Raw genomic sequence first — 10,080 nt, 5'->3', positions numbered from 1 at the left:
GTTCACATTAAGAGACAGGTTGTTGGCTCTGCACCAGTCCATTAGCTGCTACACCTCCTCTTTGTATGCTGACTTGTTATTCTTGCTGATGAGACCCACCACGGTTGTGTCATCGGCGAACTTGATGATATGGTTCGAGCTGTGAGTTGCAGCACAGTCGTGGGTCAGCAGAGTGAACAGCAGTGGACTGAGCACACAGCCCTGGGGAGCCCCAGTGCTCAGTGTGTTACTTTTGGAGATGCTGCTCCCGATCTGGACTGACTGAGGTCTCCCAGTCAGGAAGTCTAGGATCCAGTTGCAGAGGGAGGTGTTCAGGCCCAGCAGTTTCAGCTTTTCAATTAGGTGATGAGGAAAGATTGTGTTGAATGCTGAACTGAAGTCTATGAACAGCATACAAACGTATGTGTCTTTTTTGTCCAGGTGGGTGAGGACCAGGTGGAGTGTGATGGCAATAGCATCGTCTGTTGAATGGTTGGGACGGTATGCAAACTGCAGGGGGTGGGTGAGGGGGGCAGCAGGGTCTTTATGTGCCTCATGATGAGCCTCTCGAAACACTTCATGATGATGGATGTAAGTGCAACGGGACGGTAGTCATTTAGGCAAGACACTGAAGACTCCTTCGGCACGGGGACGAAGGTGGCGGCCTTGAAGCATGTTGGAATGGTGGCGCTGCTGAGGGAGATGTTGAAGATGTCAGTGAGAACCTGTGCCAGCTGGTCTGCACATCCTCTGAGCATTCTGCCAGGAATATTGTCTGGTCCAGCAGCCTTCTGTGGGTTGACCCTGCACAGAGTTTTCCTCATGTTGGCCACGGTAAGACACAGCACCTAGTCATTGGGAGGAAGAGTGGTCTTCCTTGCCACCATGTCATTTTCCGCCTCGAAATGAGAGTAGAAGTTGTTCAACGCATCACCAGTACAGGCAGGTGCTGTTGTCCTGTAGTTGGTGATGTCCTGAATGCCCCTCCACATGCACCGTGTGTCGCCGCTGTCCTGGAATTGGCTGTGGATTCGCGGGGTGTGCGCACGCTTTGCCTCTCTGATGGCCCAGGACAGTTTGGCCCTCGCTGTTGACTTGTTGCCTGCTCTGAAGGTGGAGTCTCTGGTCCTCAGCAGCACATGCACCTCCGCAGTCATCCATGGCTCTGGTTAGCGCATGTAGTGGTGGTCTTGGACACAGTGACATCATCGATGCACTTGCTGATGTAGCTGGTCATTGATGCTGTGTACTCCTCTAAGTTGGTAGAGTTCCCATCGGTTGCAGCCTCCCTGAACATGTGCCAGTCAGTGTGCTCAAAGCAGTCTTGAAGAGCAGAGATGGCTCCTGCTGGCCGGGTTTTCAGGTTTCTCTAAACCTTTTGGAATTTCTACTTACTATTTAAATCTTGTTTACTTCAAATTATAATTTTGTTAAAGAGTCTATCTGGCACAGTATCATTGCTCGCACAGAGCCTACAGGAAGAGCTGAATTCAGTCTGGTCCATAATAGGTACAGCTCCCCCTACCACTGAAGATATCCACAAGGGGTTATGTCTTAGGAAGGCAACATCAATTATCAGGGACCATCCAGACCAAGTTGTCTATTCAAAGCTGCCATCGGGCAGGAGGTACAGGAGCCTGAAGACAGACACCTCAAAGTTTATTAAAAGCTTCTTTCCCACTACTATCAGGTTCTTGAGCCAACCAGATAAAACCTAAAAATACCTTGGATTATGTACTTTTTTCTCTTCCTCAACCTTGTGTTAAAAGGGCTTTGACCAGCGGCCAATCCTGAAATTGGAAGTTTCGAGAGGAGGCGACTTCAATCAGGTCCACTGCCTGAATACAAAAGGCAGCAATGGATCTCTACAGTGAAAATAGAGATCTGACCAGCGGCCAATTCAGACATTGGAAGTTTTGAGAGGAGGGGTCTTCAATCAGGTCCACTGCCCAAGTACAAAAGGCAGCAGTGGGTTACGGCGGCCAGCTTTGACCAGTGATCAATTAGCGCTTAGGGTTGATTAGCAAGAGTAAATTAAAGGAAGGCAGGTGCAAGCATAGCAGTCAGTGGCTGTCGTCTGAGTGGGCAGAGTCAGAGTGATGATCTTGAGGCTTTAGGTCTTCAGGGTTTCAGCAAAGGGAGGTGTCAGTCAGAGAAGGTATAGGGCACATTTCAGGTTTGAATGGCGTGATGTGAAGAGCATTTGATAGCTCTGGGCCTGTATTCACTGGAATTCAGAAGAATGAGGGGTGACCTCAGTGAGATCTATCGAATGGTGAAAGGCCTTGATACAGTGGATGTGGAGAGACTAAGACCAGGGGTCATAGACTCAGAATAGAAGGGAATCCTTTCAGAATGGAGATGAGGAGGAATTTCTTCATCCAGAGAGCGGTGAAGCTGTGGAATTCTTTGCCACAGGCAGCTGTGGAGGCCAAGACTTCATGAATATTTAAGACAGAGGTTGATAGATTCTTGAATGGCCAGAGCATGAAGGGATATGGGGAGAAGGGAGGAAATTGTGGCTAAGCTGAATAATGGATCCTATGTCTTATGGTCTTAATATCATTGTTTATTTTGTTGTCTATTTTCACATGTGTAAGTTTGGTATAATTTATACTAAGTTTACATTCATTTATGTTTGCCCATGTAATATGCTGTGGTGTTGCCACAAAAAGCTAATTTTCATGGCATTTATATCCTGTATATAGAATCCTATGACAACAATAAACTTAAATTTGAGTGGCTGGACTGAGTGGTTGATTTGAGAGGATTGTGCTGTGTGTGATATGAAATTCTTAGTGACTTCCCTGTTTACGAACAAGATTTGCAAGTAAACATCAAAGTGGCAATGGCAGATGTTGTTTTACCACCTACGCACAAAGGAACATAAGCAGGAGTCGGCCACCTGGCCTGTCGAGCCTGCTCCACCATGCAATAAGATCATGGCTGATCTGGCCATGGACTCATCTCCACCTACCTGCCTTTTCCCCATAACCCTTAATTCCCCTACTATGCAAAAATCTATCCAACCTTGTCTTAAATATATTTACTGAGGTAGCCTCCACTGCTTCAATGGGCAGAGAATTCTAGAGTCACTACTCTCTGGGAAAAGGAGTTCCTCCTCATCACTGTCCTAAATCTACTTCCTCAAGTCGTGAGGCTATATCCTCTAGTTCTAGTCTCACCTACCAGTGGAAACAATGTTCCTGCCTCTATCTTATCTACCACTTTCATAATTTTATAGGTTTCTATAAGATCTCCTCTCATTCTTCTGAATTCCAGCGAGTACAGTCCCAGGTGACTCAATCTCTCCTCATAATCTAACCCTCTCATCTCTGGAATCAACCTGGTGAACCTCCTGTGCATGGTCTCCAAAACCAGTATATCCTTCCTCAAGTAGGGAGACCAGATCTACATGCGGTACTCCAGGTGTGGCCTCACCAGTGCCCTGTACAGTTGCAGCATAGGCTGCCTGCTCTTACATTCAACCCCTCTAGCAATGGCCAACATTCCATTTGCCTTCTTTATAGCCTGCTGCATCTGCAAACCAATCTTGTAACATGTAACAACTTTATTGGGAAGTTCCCAACACTTACAGCTTTTAGGGCAAACTTACTCTTCAGTGAATGTCTTTACTGCCATTCAGAGACAGAGAAAAATGCAACTAGAACGATTGCTAATGATAAACAAGAGAAATCTGCCGATGCTGGAAATCTGAGCAACATACCTGATGTAGATCGGGAGACTGCTTCGCCGAGCACCAGAAAAAGTGGAATTTCCCAGTGGCCACTCATTTTAATTCCACTTCCCATTCCCATTCTGATACATCCATCCATGACCTCCTCCACTGCCACGAGGAGGCCACACATAGGTTGGAGGAACAACATCTTATATTCTGCCTGGGTAGCCTCCAACCTGATGGCATGAACATTGACTTCTTTAATTTCCAGCAACTGACCCCCTGCATTCTCTATTCCCCATCCTCCTTTCCTTCTCTCAACTTATCTCCAAGCCTGCCCACCGCCTCCTTCTGGTGCTCTTTCCTCTTTTGTTTGTTCCATGGTCTTCTGTCCTCTCCTATTAGATTCCCCCTTCTGCAGCCCTGTATCTCTTTCACCAATCAACTTCCCAGCTCTTTACTTCACCCCTCCTCCCTCTGTTTCACCAATCACCTGGTGCCTCTTCCATTCCCTTCTAACTCTGACTTCTCATCTTTTTTTCTTCAGTCTCTGCCCAAATTGTCGACTGTGCTCCTTTCCAGAGATGCTGCCTAGCCTACAGGATCGTTTATGATATCTGCTTTTATCTTCATATTTTACCAAGAAGTGTACAAAAATGAATGCTCACAGAGGCCCCTGAGAAATATGAATTTTGAGCTCATATATCCAACAACTCCTGATGTTAATCGTATTTCTTTACCAAACAGAACTACATCATCCCCAAATAAATTTCTAAATGGCCACCAGTGGGTAAGGTTTTAGAAATATGTGAAACAGTCCTCCAACATTACCCCTTTCCCACAAGCCTGTTTTTCTCTCTTTCATCAACATTTAAATACCTGTAAGGACAACAGTGCAGAAAGGAGCTTCCTCTCCCTCTCCTTCCTCCATTTCCGCCTCTTCTCCCTCTTGTTGTCATGCCAAAGACAAAGGCTGAATCTTCCTCATGAAGGATGAAGCAGAAGAGGATATAAGATCTAATGCTCCTTCTGATCACTGTCGGCTGATCCTAGAGCAACCGACGTCTGAATATCATCTCAATGTAAGGCTCTGGTGCCATAAGGGAATCGTTAAAAAGGCAGTGACGGGGAAAGAAGTAACATCCCTTATCCCTCAGCCCTTTGTATCATTTCACAACTGAAATGTGGCAGGCAGGGAGGCTGCCTCAGTAAAAGAGCCATGGAGAAGCCTTGGATACAGAGGGATATGTGCCGAATCCTCAGATAGACGGGGAAACAGGGAGAATCCTCAGATAGACAGGGAAACAGGGAGAATCAGACACACAGGAAACAGGGAGAATCCTCAGATAGTTGGGGAAACATGGACAATCCTCAGATAGTTGGGGAAACATGGACAATCCTCAGATACTCAGGAAACAGGGAGAATCCTCAGATAGTTGGGGAAACAGGGAGAATCCTCAGATACACAGGGAAACAGGGAGAATCCTCTGATACACAGGAAACAGGGAGAATCCTCAGATACACGGGGAAACAGGGAGAATCCTCAGATAGTTGGGGAAACATGGACAATCCTCAGATAGTTGGGGAAACATGGACAATCCTCAGATACTCAGGAAACAGGGAGAATCCTCAGATACATGGGAAACAGGGAGAATCCTCAGATACACGAGGAAACAGGGAGAATCCTCAGATACACAAGGAAACAGGGAGAATCCTCAGATACATGGGAAGCATTCAGAATCATAGAAACATAGAAACATAGAAACCCTATAGCACAATACAAGCCTTTCGGCCCACAAAGTTGTGCCGAACATGTCTCTACCTTAGAAATTACTAGGCTTACCTATAGCCCTCTATTTTTCTAACCTCCATGTACCTATCTAAAAGCCTCTTAAAAGACCCTATCATATCTGCCTTCTCCACCTTTGCTGGTATCTCATTCTGCGCACTCATCACACTCAGAGTAAAAAACTTACCACTGACATCTCCTCTGTACCTACTCCCAAGCACCTTAAACCTGTGTCCTCCTGTGGCAACCATTTCAGCCCTGGGAAAAAGCCTCTGACTATCCACATGATCAATGCCTCTCATCATCTTATACACCTCTATCAGGTCACCTCTCATCGTCCATTGCTCCAAGGAGAAAAGGCCGAGTTCACTCAACCTATGAGTTCACTCATAAGGCATGCTCCCCAATCCAGGCAACATCCTTGTAAATCTCCTCTGCACCCTTTCTATGGCTTCCACATCCTTCCTGCAGTGAGGCGACCAGAACTGAGCACAGTACTCCAAGTGGGGTCTGACCAGGGTCCTATATAGCTGCAATATTACCTCTTGACTCCTGTTCAATTCCATGATTGATGAAGGCCAACACACCATACAGCTTCTTAACCACAGAATCAACCTGCGCAGCTGATTTGAGCGTCCTATGGACTCAGACCCCAAGATCCTTCTGATCCTCCGCAAGGCCAAGAGTCTTACCATTAATACTATATTCTGCCAACATATTTGACCTACCAAAATGAACCACTTCACAATTATCTGGGTTGAACTCCATCTGCCACTTCTCAGCCAGGTTTTGCATCCTATCAAAGTCCGTTGAGACCTCTGACAGCCCTCCACACTATCCACAACATCCCCAACCTTCGTGTCATCAGCAAACTTACTAACCCATCCCTCCATTTCCTCATCCAGGTCATTTATAAAAATTACGATGAGTAAGGGTCCTAGAACAAATCTCTGAGGCACCCCACTGGTGACCAACCTTCATGCAGAATATGACCCGTCTACAACCACTCTTTGCCTTCTGTGGGCAAGCCAGTTCTGGATCCACAAAACAATGTCCCCTTGGATCCCATGCCTCTTTACTTTCTCAATAAGCCTTGCATGGGGTACCTTATCAAATGCCTTGCTGAAATCCATATACACTACATCTACTGCTCTTCTTTCATCAACGTGTTTAGTCACATCCTCAAAAAATTCAATCAGGCTCATAAGGCATGACCTGCCCTTGACAAAGCCATGCTGACTACTCCTAATCATATTATACCTCTCCAAATGTTCATAAATCCTGCCTCTCAGGATCTTCTCCATCAATTTACCAATCACTGAGGTAAGACTCACTGGTCTATAATTTCCTGGCCTATCTCTACTCCCTTTCTTGAATGAAGGAACAACATTCGCAACCCTCCAATCCTCCAGAACCTCTCTTGTCCCCATTGATGATGCAAAGATCATTGCCAGAGGCTCAGCAATCTCCTCACTCACCTCTCACAGTAGCCTGGGTTACATCTCATCTGGTCCTGGCGACTTATCCAACTTGATGCTTTCCTCCTTCTTAATATCTACATGCACAAGCTTTTCAGTCTGCTGAAAGTCATCACTACAATCACCAAGATCATTTTCCATTGTGAATACTGAAGTACCTCTGATATTTCCTCCGGTTCCATGCACACTTTCTCAATGTCACACTTGATAGGTCCTATTCTTTCACGTCTTATCCTCTAGCTCTTCACATATTTGTAGAATGCCTTGGGGTTTTCCTTAATCCTGCCCGCCAAGGCCTTCTTATGGCCCCTTCTGGCTCTCCTAATTTCCTTCTTAAGCTTCTTCCTATTAGCCTTATAATCTTCTTGATCTCTAACATTACCTAGCTCTCTGAACCTTTTGTAAGCTTTTCTTTTCTTCTTGACTAGATTTATTACAACCTTTGTACACCACGGTTCCTGTACCCTACCATAAATTCCCTGTTTCATTGGAACGTACCTGTACAGAACTCCACACAAATATCCCCTGAATATTTGCCACATTTCTTCCGTACTTTTCCCTGAGAACATCTGTTTCCAATTTAAGCCTCCAACTTCCTGCCTGATAGCCTCATAATTCCCCTTACTCCAATTAAATGCTTTTCTAACTTGTCTGTTCCTATCTCTCTCCAATGTTATTGTAAAGGAGACAGAATTGTGATCACTATCTCCAAAATGCTCTCCTACTGAGAGATCTGACACCTGACCAGGTTCATTTCTCAATACCAAATCAAGTACAGCCTCTCCTCTTGTAGGCTTATCTACATATTGTGTCAAGAAACCTTACTGAACACTCCTAACAAACTTCACCCCATCTAAACCCCTTGCTCTAGGGAGATGCCAATTGATATTTGGGAAATTAAAATTTTCCATCCAGCCTCTATTATTATTACACGTTTCCAGGATCTGTTTCCCTATCTGCTCCTCAATATCCCTGTTACTGTTGGGCGGCCTATAAAAAACACCCAGTAAAGTATTGACCCTTTCCTGTTCCTAACCTCCACCCACAGAGACTCCGTAGACAATCCCTCCATGGCGTCCGTCTTTTCTGCAGCCGTGACACTATCTCTGATCAACAGTGCCACACCCCCACCTCTTTTGCCTTCCTCCCTATGCTTGCTGAAACATCTAAAACCCAGCACTTGAAGTAACCATTCCAGTCCCTGAGCCATCCAAGTCTCTATAATGGCCACCACATCATATCTCCAAGTATTGATCCATGCTCTAAGCTCATCCGCTTTGTCCACAACGCTCCTTGTGTTAAAATAGACACATCTCAAACCTTCGGTCTGAGTGTGTCCCTTCTCTATCACCTGCCTATCCTCTCTCTCGCACTACAAGCTTTCTCTATTTGTGAGCTAACCTCCTCTTCTCCAGTCTCTTCAGTTCGGTTCCCACCCCCCAACAATTCTAGTTTAAACTCTTCCCAGTAGTCTTAGCAAACCTCCCGCCAGGATATTGGTCCCCCTGGGATTCAAGTGCAACCCGTTCTTTTTGTACAGGTCACACCTGCCCCAAAAGAGCTTCCAATGATCCAGAAATCTGAATTCCTGCCCCCTGCTCCAATCCCTCAGCCACGCATTTATCTTCCACCTCATTCTATTCCTATTCTCACTGTCGCGTGGCACAGGCAATAATCCCGAGATTACTACCTTTGCGGTCCTGCTTCTTAACTTTCTTCCTAACTCCCTGTAGTCCTTTTTCAGGACCTCTTTCCATTTCCTGCCTTTGTCATTGGTACCAATATGTACCATAGATACATGGGGAAACAGGGAGAATCCTCAGATAAATGGGGAAATATGGAGAATCCTCAGATAAACAGGGAACATGGAGAATCCTCAGATACACGGGGAAACAGGGAGAATCCTCAGATACATGAGGAAATGGAGAATCCTCAGATACACGGGAACATGGAGAATCCTCAGATACACGGGGAAACAGGGAGAATCCTCAGATACATGGGGAAACAGGGAGAATCCTCTGATACACGGGGAACATGGAGAATCCTCAGATAGACAGGGAGACATGCACCTTGTCTGATACACAGGAGACATGCAGAATCCTCGGTTAACTGGGAAAGCAGGGACACTTCTCGGATACAGGAGAGATATGGCGATCCTTTGATTCATGGGAGAGATACGGAGGTTTGTCCCTTGTGGGATATGTTCATGAATGCACCAAGCATTTCACGTCTGTGCAGTGCTGTAGACGTTTGCTCACTAGATGGCACACACGTTCTTTACATGCTATATTCTTGAGTGCTGATGCACATTGAATGCCACTGAAGCCACACACACACACACACACACACACACACACACACACACACACACACACACACACACACACACACACACACACACACACACACACACACACACACACACACACACACACACACACACACACACACACACGTGAATTTAATCTTATTAAAGTCCACAGCATCAACCGGTTCTGGTGACATCATCGTACAGAATGGCAGCTTAAGTCAATATCTCCTTCGGAAAAGCACATATTTTGCACCGTTAATCCATCAAATATAAGATCTTTTGAATTTATCGGAATTGATAAGGAGGACAAGAATGGGGAAAAAGAATGGAGATTAAAAAAGCAACACTGCAGATCCTATGAATGAGAGGGGAGCAGTGAGCGCCTATCCTACCCGAACACGTGGTAGCAAGGCTGATGACGGGCCCCGTTCAGGCGAAGCAGCAAATATGACAAAAATTCTGGAAGAGATGTGGGGATTTCAAAAAGATATAAAACAGCAACTAAATGCTATCAAGTCAGAGTTCGCCAATGTCAATCAAAAAATAGTGGTGGCAGACACGAATTGAGAAGGTGGAAGATCGTGTGCAAAACATGGAACGGATACTAAGTAAGATACTAAGTAAAAATATTAAATCAACAAGAAAGTAAATTGCTTGACCAGGAGGGAAGATCACAGCAGAAAAATATCAGGATATACAATGTTCCCGAAGGAGTGGAGGGTTTGTCCATGATAGAACTTGTAGGAAAGTTGCTGCGGGACGCGCTAGAGATTCCTTTGACTATGGAGCTTGAAATTGAGAGGGCGCATCGTGCGCTCGCCCCGAGGCCTACTGGAGACAGAGA

Source organism: Hemitrygon akajei, chromosome 21 (assembly GCF_048418815.1).
Source record: "Hemitrygon akajei chromosome 21, sHemAka1.3, whole genome shotgun sequence".
Classification (NCBI taxonomy): domain Eukaryota; kingdom Metazoa; phylum Chordata; class Chondrichthyes; order Myliobatiformes; family Dasyatidae; genus Hemitrygon; species Hemitrygon akajei.
This window is presented reverse-complemented; position numbering follows the sequence as displayed.